The 14022-nt window shown below is 35.9% G+C and overlaps 1 long non-coding RNA gene across 1 annotated transcript; it reads right to left on the reverse strand.

The window, feature by feature from the left end:
- Window positions 1–9986: 9986 nt before the first annotated feature.
- On the reverse strand, window positions 9987–13759 carry LOC113688621 (uncharacterized). Its single transcript, XR_011813907.1, has 3 exons — window positions 13485–13759; window positions 10925–10986; window positions 9987–10249 (listed from the first exon to the last, which is right to left on the reverse strand). It is a non-coding gene; the product is annotated as an uncharacterized lncRNA (long non-coding RNA).
- Between the last annotated feature and the right edge of the window lie 263 nt (window positions 13760–14022).

Consider the following 14022-nt stretch of genomic DNA (forward strand, 5'->3'; position numbering starts at 1 on the left):
GAATCTCTTATTTCCTTTGACCTGTTTTCCATCTCCTTTCAATTTCCAAAATCATTAATATCCAAATATCATTTCTCATACTCTCAGACCATATAACCTAGGCTCTAATACCACTATCCCGCGCGCACCCGTCACGTGGCATCCGCCGTATTCTCAAGTCTCACTCAAGAATACAAGGAAACATTTAACCAGACTAAACTTTAAAAGTACTAAATGATATAACTAAATAAAGTGCGGTACAAAGATCATATAAAAGGTAGTCTATGAATACCCGATAAATTCGTACATTTATTCTCTAGTTGAAACAACGGAAACAGAGTAAATAAAATTAACAACTAGAAGTAGCTAGCTTGCTAACTTCTGTTCACTTAAAAACTAATAAAAGTCATCCTCAGGGTCTTCTACGTAAATCAACTTATACTCTTCAGAATCGGCAAAGATGGTAAAAAGTGGGGTGAGCGACAAATCGTTCAGTACATAATATCTACCCCTTTGTTGGATCATGCACTCATAACTTTATAGATACATGTATAGATATAAATCAAATCATTTACACCTCGTTCACATCCATAATCATGAAAGTAACGTTGTTTATAAAACCGTTAGTAGTAATGAGTGATAAGCAATTTAAAAGTATCTTATTGATAACTATACATGAAAAATCATAAAGTCGTAAATTATTTCATATCAATTCATAAGTCCCTTCATATCAGTTCATAAATCATTTCATATCAACTCATAATAAGTACATGTAATGACTGGCTATTGAGTACTCAGTTTAGAGATTAAACCCCTTCTAGGTGGGCAACCAATAGGTTTCATGACTACCAATTGTTCTCATTACATACATGGGTCAATCGGCCGGATTCTATACCAGACTATCATGACCTTGTCAATCGGCCAAACTTTATACCAGGCTACCATGACCATTAGACAGGACTATAGCCTCTACCATCTATCCCGTGATTGTTTTGAGCTTTTCTTTACACAAATTCATTTCACACGTCATATGCATAGTTCTTGATTTCATAAAAAATACAGCTCAGTTGGTATATAATAAAATATCAAGAAGTTTCAAATAAGTCACATGGTCCATTTTTGTATAATCAAAATAGAATTTGCTTAAACAGTCAAGTAAATTATTCAATCAAAAACAATTCAGATTAACACGTAAAAATATAATCGATGACAAAAATTTTCCTTTAAATTTTTGAAATCTCAGAAGGGTAGGTATCACCTACCTTTGTCTGGCTGCTCGAGTGGAACTACTTTAGATTTTTTAAATTTGTGTCGTAGCTATCAAACACATAGGTTTCCTAATTAGTTGACATTTCCTATAGATGTATACATATACAAACTCTGAGCAAGTCGAAGATTCATGTCTAGACCATTATATGAACCCTAACAGCATTTTTCTAAATTGAATGATTTCTATTTTTGGAAAGTTTTTATTTTTAGAAAGTTTCTTAATTTGGAAAGTTTTCCTTTTTGTAAAGTTTCCTAATTTAAAAGAAAATAATTATTCATAATTATATTTATTATATTGACTATTATCTTACTATACATATTTATAATTTATTTTTATTCATTATTACTATTATCGTCCTTGTTGTTGTTACTTTATTTTATTACCTTATTTTATTTCTTACTATACATATATACATACATATATATATTTGTTAATTAGTTACCATTATCTTGCGCTTTACCTCCATTTTTTTGTGCATGTGTAGGTGTTATTATTATTTATGTATATATGTACATTGATTTATTATTTACCATTATTATTACTATCATTGTTTTATTAATTATTATTAGTATTATTATTATTATCATTATTACTGGTATTATCATTATCATTATTATTATTATTATTATTTTTTAAGCGTTTCATTTAACAATCTAGAACTTATCTTACATTGTCTAAATTAATCTAATAAGACTAGATTAAGATGTTTTAAATTTCTATTTAAGTTTCTTAGACTTAATCAATTAAGCATAATTTTACATGACTAACTTTTCAATTCTAACAACTACTTTAAATTTGGTCCTGAATTTTAATACCCACGATAAACTATAAAGATGGGGTATTTATATTTAAAATTTATTTATAGTACATTTACTAAATTTTACATTATGTTTTGGTCCACTTCTATTTGCCATTTTTTTTCCTAGACTCTGACCCCAATTGACAGTGACAGAACGATAGCAGCGGTGACCAGCCACTATTTTACCTAATTTTTTTTTCTTACTTCCTTTTGGCCAACCCATGAAATCAAGCAATAGCCGCCAGCAATTGCTGGTGACCTTCTACCCCTTTTTTTTCTTAGGTTGGCCGAAAAGCCAACCTTTGACTCGCTAGCCATGCGCTGGCGACATTCGTTTTCTTTTTTTTTTTTGGCACTCAGCCAACCCTTTTCCCATGTTGCAAGCCATGCGCTGGCGGCTTTTTGTCCCTTTTTTTTTCTTGGCTGCGTTGCTCCAGCAACGCTTAGCAAAACAGCAGCGGCGGCGTCTCTGTTTTTTTTTTTTTTTTTTAACTTTCCAACAATTTGATAAACCCTATTCATCCCCATGATTGAAATTTAATACCGCAATCCTACTAATCCAAACCTAAATCTTCCTAAATTTCTCATGCAGGCATAAATATATCTCGATGTACATATACCCGAAATTTTCAAAATAATTCATGGAATTAAATAGATGTAAGAGAAAAAGAATTTTAGTGTGCATTTAGAACTTACAGGTTTAAGCGTTTAATTGTCTACTTGTTTGACGGCGATGTCTTCTTCTTCTCCTCTACTTTTAGTTGATTCTTGCTCTAGGGAGGCAGACGAAAGAAAGTAGGGATGGTGTTATTTTTTCTCTCTCTCTATTATTTTGATAAAACTCTAAACCCTAGCACTATCTGTGACGGCCCCACCTTCCCCTAAGGCGAACCAAAGGGTTCGGCGGACTGCCTGCCTAACTATCGCCGGGACTCAGTCATTCACCTCAAGGAATTGAAGATAAAATTTACAAAACAAGCAAATAACGATCCCAAACTTAAAACATAAACTTATATGCATTCCTATCTCCAAAGGAATTACAAAATTTAAATATACAAAGGTTTCCAATTTCTCATACATCCAACCCTTGCCAAGTGCTAGGGTGAGAACCATTACAAAAGAATTCAAAGAACTAGACTAAGTTAGTCTATACAGAGCTCTCGTCCTTGTTCGCATCTCCTGTTAAGGAAAACAAAATTAACGGAATGAGCTAAAAGCTCAGTGAGGTTCCAAACACATAAACAAACAATGAGTTCAATACATTGACCATAGATAGCAAGTAATTCAAGAAACATGACAACATAAAGCAATAATAACATTCATCAAAAGGATACGTGCTCACATGGAGCCATTCATTCATTCATTCATTCTCCTTTCATTTCCTTATTCCTCCAATCGTTTGAAAATGCATTTGATAAGTAAAACCCTTCATTTACATTGACATTCATTCATTCATTTCATTTCACCCCCTCCTGGACGTTGGTCAGGCTCCACCAGACTACAAGGTAATACTCGAGTATACCAAACATTCACTCAGGGTCACTAAATCGCCCGATCGAGTCCACTTCTGGCTCGAGTCGATCAGTAACGAAGGGCAAGGCCCAGTTCAGCCAAGAGGCTTACATTCATGCACATATAATCATTCAATCATTGAAAATTTCACATTCATTTAGGTCGAGTGCGATAAAGTACACACTCGCCTAGAAAGCTCATTTTAAGCAATCAGTGGAAGCATTTAATATGTTAGCATTCATTCATAACAAGTCATATAATCAAGAACAAGCCACATAGTCAATGAAAATATAGCCAACAAGGAACACTTACCTATTTAAGCAAAATAGCGTCCAAAGTATCCTTCCGGATAACACCCTCAATCACCAAAGAACTCTAATATAATCAAAAGAACACATTATGCTTCAACCATCAAAGATTTAAGTGATTCAAAGAAAATTTGAATACGTACTAGTACAAGGTATAAATATGATTTTGGTAGTGAAAAGAGTACATTTAAACCAAAGGACATAAGTAAAATATTTGTAAAACCTATGCTCACTCGTAAAACTTTAAAATCTCCATTTGAGTCGAAGTGACAAAGAAAACGTATTTCTATTAGTCGTAAATTTTATTTTTCTAAGGGTACAAGTTTCGGCCAAGTTCTAACTTATATATCTCAATAAAAAAAATGCAAATATCCTAAATGGTTCAAGTGGTATTCGTTCTCAAATTCTTACGCAAGTCGCAAGTATATCTACCTGGTTCAAGCCCTTTGTATTTACCTATTTTCCAGCCATTTATGATTTCATTCTTTTCCACAATCAGCCCCAAAGTTATACACAAAATTATCTCATTTCAATAGCCGTTCAATAGGCTCAAAGTCATACAAGTACAAAATCAAACTAGGAAAATATCCGGAAATGAAGTTTAAGTTATAAAATAAAAGACAGATTTGCCGTTGCTTAGCGTAACGGGTACAACCAAAGCTACGCTTATCGGATTGGGGTGAAATTTATACCGTTTTGAAGTTAGGACAAAGGCCTACAACTTTTATGAAGACCACTCAGTCCAGTTTGTAGTGTATCTAAGTCAAAGTTGCCATTTACAGAACCAGAATCTCACATTCAGGCTAGTTAACCGCACTATGCGTAACCGACAATAACTCAGGCTACCGAAGTCCGATTAAGGTGTTTTTAGGGCCGTTGGAAAGCTAAGACATATTACTACAACTTTCATGTTTTGGATAAATACTAGTTCAGTACATATCATGGTGAAAAGACACGGCCAGATTGGTGAAATATCCAAAACGGATCACTGGATTCACCTAGGGCAGTCAGGGTATTTTGGTCTTTTCATAGGCTATGTTACTCCGATTGAGATGAAATTTTTCAGGAAACTATAAAACATCATTCTCTACAACTTTTATATTTTAGGCTAAGCCTAATTCGGCCTCTAACATGGTGAATTAGAACCGGGCAGAACAGGGTATACCTTAACTTCAATTCTGGAAATTTGCTACAATCAAGGTATAAATCTCATTTTTAGCTTGAAACCATCACTACCACCTCTTATACCAACTTATATACATCATATACCACCCATACAACAAGTATGATAAGTGAATCATTCAAACCCTAACTCAAATTCATCACCCCAACCATCTAAAATCACTTGATATAAGCATTACAACCACAAATACAAGCTACTAAGCAACTCCAACATGATTAAGGAAAAAGAAAAGAGTGGTCAGCCATATTACCTCAAAAACAAAGCTTGCTTTCTCCCAAAATAGCTCCACTCCAGCCCACCTTTCTTCCTTGTGGTAACTTCTTATGAATTGGTTTTTGGATTAGAGAGTGATTTCCTACTAGTTATAGCTTGGAATCAAGGTGAAATTGGAGCAGTTTTTCTTTCTTTTGTTATCTTGAAGGTTCGGCCAAGAGAGATCAAAATGAGGGATGGTTGGTGAAATTTGCAAGATAAGGACTAGAAGTTTCATTGGTCAAAGAATGCCTTGACAATGTCAACCCTTGGCTTTCCCTCAATTGTCCTTTATTTTGGCTTCTTTTCCTTTCTTTTCTAGTCAAGGATTTCGGCTACCCTTAGCTAAAATGGAATCAGAATTTCGGCCATCCTTAGCTGAAATGAAATCAAGAATTTTGGTTGAAATGGAAACTTACTCCAAAGTACTCCAAAGTAAAGACAAGACTAATGTTAGTCAAGATCTTGGTCCAAAGTTAGGTAGTTGATTGAGACTTGTGAAGACAAGACATAATGTCTATTTATTGACCAAAATATCTCTTCTTTTCTCCTTCAAGAATCGGCCAAGACAAGGAAGAAGTGAAGGAAAAATGGTGATGAAAATGATAGCTTAGTCTTAGTCAAGTTTTTGTCAAACTTTGTAGGCTTGTTGACCATTGGCAATAAAATGAGAAATGTCTATCCCTTTGTCTCCCTTATTTATTTATTTTTTTTAGTATTTCTAATCACATACTTAATATCATCTAAAATTCACTATTAATCACCAAATTTTATCGCATTAGTGGGTCCCACGTCTATAATGCGTTTCAAATTTGACATACACTAACTCATACTAGGAAAATGATTTTAAAACTGTACTTGCCTGTAAAAATGCATAGAAATTTTAATATTTCCAAGGAAAGTATAAAATGTAGGCAAAGAAATAAAATAATGTTGAGAAAATATGAAAATTTTTGGGTTCCACACTCTCTCCCCCTTAAGAAATTTCGTCCTCGAAATTTTTACCTTCCGTTGCCTCAAATGACCCCGGAACTTGTTGCTAGTCTACGGCATAAACCTGTGCTGGTATTTTCATTCGGTTCCCTCTTTCATTAGTTTGTTTTGATTTGATTCCTTCCACTTGTTGCGTACTACTCTCTCGTGGCTGTTCCTTCGAGCAAGTGCTAAGTTGATGATTGCTAATCCCACAAATCAAACACTTTCCCCCTTTTCACCAGCAATCATTCTCAGTGTGATTTGCCTTTCCACAGTATCCACATGCCAATCGAGGAGCTACTGTTTGACCTTCTCGAGAAATTTCCTTTGATTCGATCTGACTTCCTTTCGTAAACCCTTCATCTAATGCTCCTAATGTCCATGGTGGGTAGGGTAAAGGGTTCACTTTCTGCACTTTGGAAGGTGCTATCGATTCACTTGGTTCCTCAGTCACACTACCAGGTGCACCCCTTTTCCGAGTTTGGGAGGCTTTTATCTGTGCCTTCGCAGCCTCAATTCTTTGGGCTTTCTCAAGGGCTTCCGTGAAAGTATTAACTTGAATCGCCGCTAGAGCTTCTTGAATTTCTAAATTCAATCCCTGTATAAACCGCTCACCCTTCTTTGTTCCGTGGCCACTAATTCGGAAGCAAACTTAGACAATTTGGTAAATTTCGTTTCATATTCGGCCACACTTTGAGTTCCTTGGCGTAATCCAATAAACTCATCCTCCCTCCTTTCTTGGACTAAAGGTGGGAGATACTTTTCGTTAAATTCTCTTAAGAAGTTAGCCCATGTCCATACGGTTTGTTCTCTTTCCCACTTTGCCTTAATCACGTTCCACCATGCTCGGGCCGGTCCTTCAAATTGAAATACCGCAAAGTTCACTTGTCTTTGTTCGTATAGTTTAAAACTGTAAAGATGTTGATCATGACCTCCAACCACTGTTCATCTATGTCCGGATCAGGCCCTCCAAGGAATTTCGGAGGGACAAATTTTTGAAACCTCTCAAGGGCCCGATCTTCTCCTATCTCAGGGTTCTAGGATTGATTCACAGGCATTTGACCTTGTTGGTCCACCAATCTTGCTAAAATATTTGTCATTTGTTGTATAGCCGTCGCCATTTGGTCCCTGGCTTCAACCCTCGTTCCTCGTTCTAGCTCAGCTATTGTTTCCCTTTTGTCTCTTGGCTCTAGAGCTCGCTTAGTCCCACGACTACGACCACGACCACGACCACGTCCACGTCTCCCTTCCATACCCTTTTCTCTCTCTCTCTCTCTCTCTCTTTTCTTTTTCAAAAGTAATTTAATGGATAAACGGAGTAAATTAACTAAAATAACAAATTCGAACACACCAATTATACAAATAAACATAAACACGACATGATACAACATATACACAAAGAGACATATCAAGTTCAACAGATAATCAAAAGTAGTCAATATTACACAGGTAACATACCACAAACAAAAGTCATGTAATAACATTACAAGGGCCAATCAAAAGAAAAGGCGATATATCATCCCATACGCAGTTAAGATAACCCCGTCCGGTCTCTCACATCACTTTCTATTCAAACTAAACGTCCGTTGACTTCTTGTACTCATTCTAGTCAAACAAAGCCTGTTAATGTTTCCAAACTGCAAGTTTTAAGCACTTAGTACCGCTTCAACTCTGGAGTACTCGGGCACTAGAATCCGAAATAAAATAATTCACATCTCGAGCTGGCCAGTCCCAAGAGTAAACTATTTACAATCGAGATTCCTATCTGACATACCTATCAATGGTCCTCAAATACTGGGAGAAAGATTTAAGACCTATAACAATTCATGACTCCATAGTTTAAGCTCAACGAGCACTTAATCCTTCATACTCATTCACCACTTAACCCGATCTCACTCCGCGCAGAGACCACGCGAAACAGGCTCTGATACCAACTGTGACGGCCCCACCTTCCCCTAAGGCAAACCAAAGGATTTGGCGGACCGCCTGCCCAACTCTCGTTGGAACTCAGTCATTCACCTCAAGGAATTGAAGATAAAATTTACAAAACAAGCGAATAACGATCCCAAACTTAAAACATAAACTTATATACATTCCAATCTCCAAAGAAATTACAAAATTTAAATATACAAAGGTTCCCAATTTCTCATTCATCCAACCCTTGCCAAGTACTAGGGCGAGAACCATTACAAAAAAATTCAAAGAACTAGACTAAATTAGTCTATACAGAGCTCTCATCCTTGCTCGCATCCCTTGTTAAGCAAAACAAAACTAACGGAATGAGTTAAAAGGTCAGTGAGGTTCCAAACATATAAACAAACAATGAGTTCAATACATTGACCATAGATAACAAGTAATTCAAGAAACATGACAATATAAAGCAATAATAACATTCATTAAAAGGATACGTGCTCACATAGATCCATTCATTCATTCATTCTCCTTTCATTTCCTTATTCCTCCAATCGTTTGAAAATGCATTTTGATAAGCAAAACCCTTCATTTACATTTACATTCATTCATTCATTTCATTTCACCCTCTCCTGGACGTTGGTCAGGCTCCACCAGACTATAAGGTAATACTCGAGTATACCAAACGTTCACCCAGGGTCACTAAATCGCCCGACCGAGTCCGCTTCTGGCTTGAGTCGATCAGTGACGAAGGGCAAGGCCCAATTCAGCCAAGAGGCTTACATTCATGCATATATAATCATTCAATCATTGAAAATTTTACATTCATTTAGGTCGAGTGCGATAAAGTACACACTCGCCTAGAAAGTTCATTTTAAGCAATCAGTGGAAGCATTTAACATGTTATTATTCATTCATAACAAGTCATATAATCAAGAACAAGCCACATAGTCAATGAAAATATAGCCAACAAGGAACACTCACCTATTTAAGCAAAATAACGTCTAAAGTTTCTTTCCGGATAACACCCTCAATCACCAAGGAACCCTAATATAATCAAAAGAACACATTATACTTCAACCATCAAAGATTTAAGTGATTCAAAGAAAATTCGAATACGTACTAGTACAAGGTATAAATATGGTTTTGGTAGTGAAAAGAGTGCATTTAAACCAAAGGACATAAGTAAAATATTTGTAAAACTTATGCTCACTCGTAAAACTTTAAAATCTCCATTTGAGTCGAAGTGACAAAGAAAACGTATTTCTATTAGTCATAAATTTCATTTTTCTAAGGGTACAAGTTTCGGCCAAATTCTAACTTATATACCTCAAAAAAAATGCAAATATCTTAGATGGTTCAAGTGGTATTCGTTCTCAAATCCTTACGCAAGTCGCAAATATATCTACCTAGTTCTTGAGCATAAATTTGGGCAGCACGCCCTTTGTATTTACCTATTTTCCAGCCATTTGTGACTTCATTCTTTTCCGCAATTAGTCCTAAAGTCATACACAAAATCATCTCATTTCAATAGCCGTTCAATAGCCGGTCAATAGGCTCAAAATCATACAAGTACAATGTGACAGCCCCACCTCCCCCTAAGGCTAACCAAAGGGTTCGGCGGATTGCCTGCCTAACTCTCGGCAGGACTCACTCACTAACATTAATTTCAAAGATAACATTAACTCCAAAGTAAGAATGAATTTTCCCAATAAATATTACAAGCCATCCAACTTCACAAAAACTCCATACTTATGTATACGACTAAGCGAAATGAAATGCAAATAGTTCAATCACTTCTCTAAGTATAAATAGGATTGCAATTATTTAAAATACGGACTACAACTTTTGAATTCCTTATTCGTTGGATAGCAAATTAATAACGCTAAAATTCTTCAATATAACATCTACATGCTACCGATCATCCGAATATACAAACCAAAATACAGACCAAAAGATAAGAACTTGTAAACTAATACCATAATACAGTGCCGTCCAAATACAAGATTAAGATTTCCTATTACAACTAGCACTATTCTTATCCTTGTCATCCCCGTACCCTGTTAGGGAAAACAAATGAAGGGATGAGCTAAAAGCTCAGTGAAGTTCCAAGAGAACAACAAGCAATTAGGCATTTTAGTATTCACATGATAGCATGATCACATATTCCATAAAGAACATAACATCCAAACAACTCATTTAACTATGTACAACGGATAACACATGCATATAAAAGGATACAGTCTGTTCTCGGGAACAGGTTCCGTGACAACTTGTTCAGAATCTGTTGACACTCTGTCAACCATGGAATCATAATAAGTCCAGTAGATCACCACTTAACTCCAACCTCCATCCACCAATCAACCCCCTACCGGGCCTGAACTTCAAATATAAACAGTGGTGGTAATACTCGAGTATACCAATTAGTCGAGGAGATAACACTCCACTCGACAAAACAGTAGACCTAGGATTCGTTATTTAATCGACCAGGCTCTCGCCGGCTCGACTCGATTAACTAGTCTATGGGGTTTAGGATCCAGGCCGTTACTTTCAACTCATGAGCATGAATCTCAGTTCACTTGTAAACAATTCACTTATAGTAGTCAAACAGGAATTCAGCCAAGTTAGGTCGAGCGTGATAAAGTACACACTCACCTATGTAATAACAAGTCAATTCAAGTAACAAGTCATATTTGCGCAACAAGTAGCATGGAACTTATAGTTGGAACACTCACTAGTTCAAGCAAAAATAGCGTCAAAAGTTTCCTCCTGGATTGCCCCCTTGATCAGACAAGCCCTAAGAATAACCAAGTGAACAGAATTCATAATTTAGACTCGACTATGAGTCGTATACCTCTCCAAGTTAATTTAATTTTTTTTTCAAAACCCAACATACACAACCATATTTGGAATGCAAATCAAGGAAAAATTTAAGTATACTCTAGGGCAAAACTCAAGTAGGGGTTTGAAGCGTATGAGAGTAGTTTGGACTCAAGAAACATGATTAATCAACAAGTTCCTTATTCGCTTCATGGCGGGAAATTTTCCAGCGGCGAGCCAATGAAAGAAACAAGGTTTTCTCAAGTCAAGTCAGCGAGATTGTGTCCAAAAGACTTTCAAACTAAAGACGTTGAGGCTAAAAGGTAGCAAGGTGCAAAACTGCCCTCCAAATCAGAATTTTTCGCAGCCGTGAAACAAGTACAATCATGAGGTTTTCACCTCCCAATTTTCATAGTTTTCACTCAAATTCACACACAAAAAGGCTCCACCAAAGTTTGGAACAAGTTTTGGCCAAAATCAATTACTAAAAGATTAGACAAACAACAATGTAATAGGCTGCACTCTCCATCGACAAACAAGCACAATTTTTAGCCAGCAATTTGGAAGAAAATCCCAATGAAACCCTTCCATTTCAACCAAAATGCAATACATAAGGTTCGCTAAGCATATTAGGCAAGTACATCACCAAATCAGTCCAAAATCAAGGTAGTAAGCTGTCCCAAAATTTGGACAGCATAACTGTTTTATCCTATATTTCCTCTCCAAATTCAATACAAAATTTCATGGCCAAACCATCCAAATCAAGACCACAAATGATAGGCTATACAAGCTACTAGTTTCAGACCATAAAGCCACAAAAAATAGACAAGTATTCAGCTCACATATCTCATACCAAGGCTGGCCCGTCAAGCAAAAGTTCAACTCCACAAGCTTAAATTTCCATAAGCAAACTAATGGAACATATGCAAGCTGGAAAAATTACATGATATGGCTAAAATATATAGTACACATGATATTAGCATTTTAACACTCATTTTCATTTTCCTTAACTAAAACGGGAAATTTATTGCTTGGGACATGAAATATGTAAAAGTGAAGTTTTCACCTCTCAAAACCTTTCATTTTCTACTCCAATTCACTACTCATACCAAAGTTAATGTTTAATCACGTGTTTAGGACATTAACAAGTTGATTTCACCACACAAAATCAAGAATAAAGCTAAATAAAATCACTCTCTCTTTCAGTCAGCCTCAAGGAGAATTCCAGCCATGAAAATAGTGAAATAAATGGAGTTTAAATCACTTAAGGTCCATGGTTTTGGTTCATTTCCAACACATACTTGTAGTTTAAAGTCTTCTAGGGTGTTTCGAACAAATTGAGCTTAAAATCATCTTGAAAATTTAGCGATCAAAGCTAAAATTCCAGCAAGCATTCTTTCTTTAGAAAAATTATAACTTAAGTTATAAATGTCGAAAACTCATACAAATTATCTCATTTAAAACTAGACTTGAATACTAACAATCTTGAGCAGACATCTCAAGGAGATTTGGTTCATAAGTTAATCCAAATTGAGTCACAAGTTACCACAACATCCCAATTTTTACTTGTTCAGGACCGATTTTTCAGTTAACTTTGCTGATTTTCTGGTGCATATATAAAATGAACCACAGCTCCAATTTTATACCATTGGAAAGATCTATGAGTCTAGTTTCAAACGCAATTGACGGTATTCAATTTTGATTTTTCTACGCTAAGTTATGATCATTTTGCTAAAACTGCCTAGAGGTGACTGTCACCCGAAGTTCAAGCTTTCTTAGACAATTTTTCAGCCAAATCAATGAACATACAACTATGATTCAACCATATAAACATACCAACTTCTATATACACAGTTGTCATGATACAAAACATGAAATCTTAGCAAAACTTCACTCCAAATTCAAAGTACAACTGATATATCCAACTTTATGCAATCAGTCAGTCCACGCTCATTAACTTAACAGATTTTCAAGCAAAGTTTCTTCACAAATCAAGTTTTATTTCTCCTGAAGGTAAACAATACAATATGTACAGGTCCTAGAAAGAGAAATAGGAGATATATACGGTACATTTAAATAAATTGCAGCAAGATTTCTTGGGAGAAAGGAACCAAACTTGCAGCCTCACTCCATTGGTTTCACAGGAGTTATTCAACTTTGTTGCTGCCAATTTTCTCACACGTAAGCCACCAATTTGCTACCAAAATCAGCGACAACATGCTATATATCATACTAAACAAGAAATACAACACTTATAGCATGAATTCCTAGTGGAAACTCCTCAAAAGGTTGAAATAAGAGGCTGTAAATTGAACTCATTTCCCCCTCGGTCAAAGCTGGAAATCTTCAGCATATAAATCAACTTCTAATGAGAGTACTTTCCCACCAAATTTCCATTTCCATGGCTAGAACTAACATGCATCAATCATCTTAGTGTGTCCTGAGAAAAATGGAAAGTTTGGCTAGCAAGTTTACCTTTGATCTTGCAAGAATGGAAGCTGCAATGAAACTTATAGCTTCAATTTCTTTCCCCACGGTTTTTTTTTTGAGCTGGAAATTTCTGCCTTTCTTCCCAATTCTTGGCTAGGATGCATTATAATTTTCTTGTTTCTTGATTGATGTTCAAGATTGAAGAAAAAGAAAAGAGGACTGGTTGGAGTTTCTTTCGGTTTCTCTCAGCTCTTCTCTCTCGGCTGCAAGAAGGGGAAAGGAGCTCTCCCTCTCATTTCTCTCAGCTTTTCTCTCTTGGTTGGTGTAAAAAAAAAACAGAGGACCAGTCTTGTTTTTGTTTTCTTTCTCTCACTCGGTTGAACTGAAGAAAAGAAGCAAAAGGGAATAAATTTGGTCAACATTTGCATGCTACTTGGAATGGTCAAAAATGGAGGCAAGGAGCAAGATATTTTGTTGAGCAATATCTCTTTCTCTCGGTTGGAAATGAAGGCAAAACACACTAGTTTCTCTCAAAGCTCTCTACTTTCTTTGCTGGACAAATGAAAAAGACAGGTCTCTCAAC

The sequence above is a fragment of the Coffea arabica genome, chromosome 5e, assembly GCF_036785885.1.
Source record: "Coffea arabica cultivar ET-39 chromosome 5e, Coffea Arabica ET-39 HiFi, whole genome shotgun sequence".
Lineage (NCBI taxonomy): Eukaryota > Viridiplantae > Streptophyta > Magnoliopsida > Gentianales > Rubiaceae > Coffea > Coffea arabica.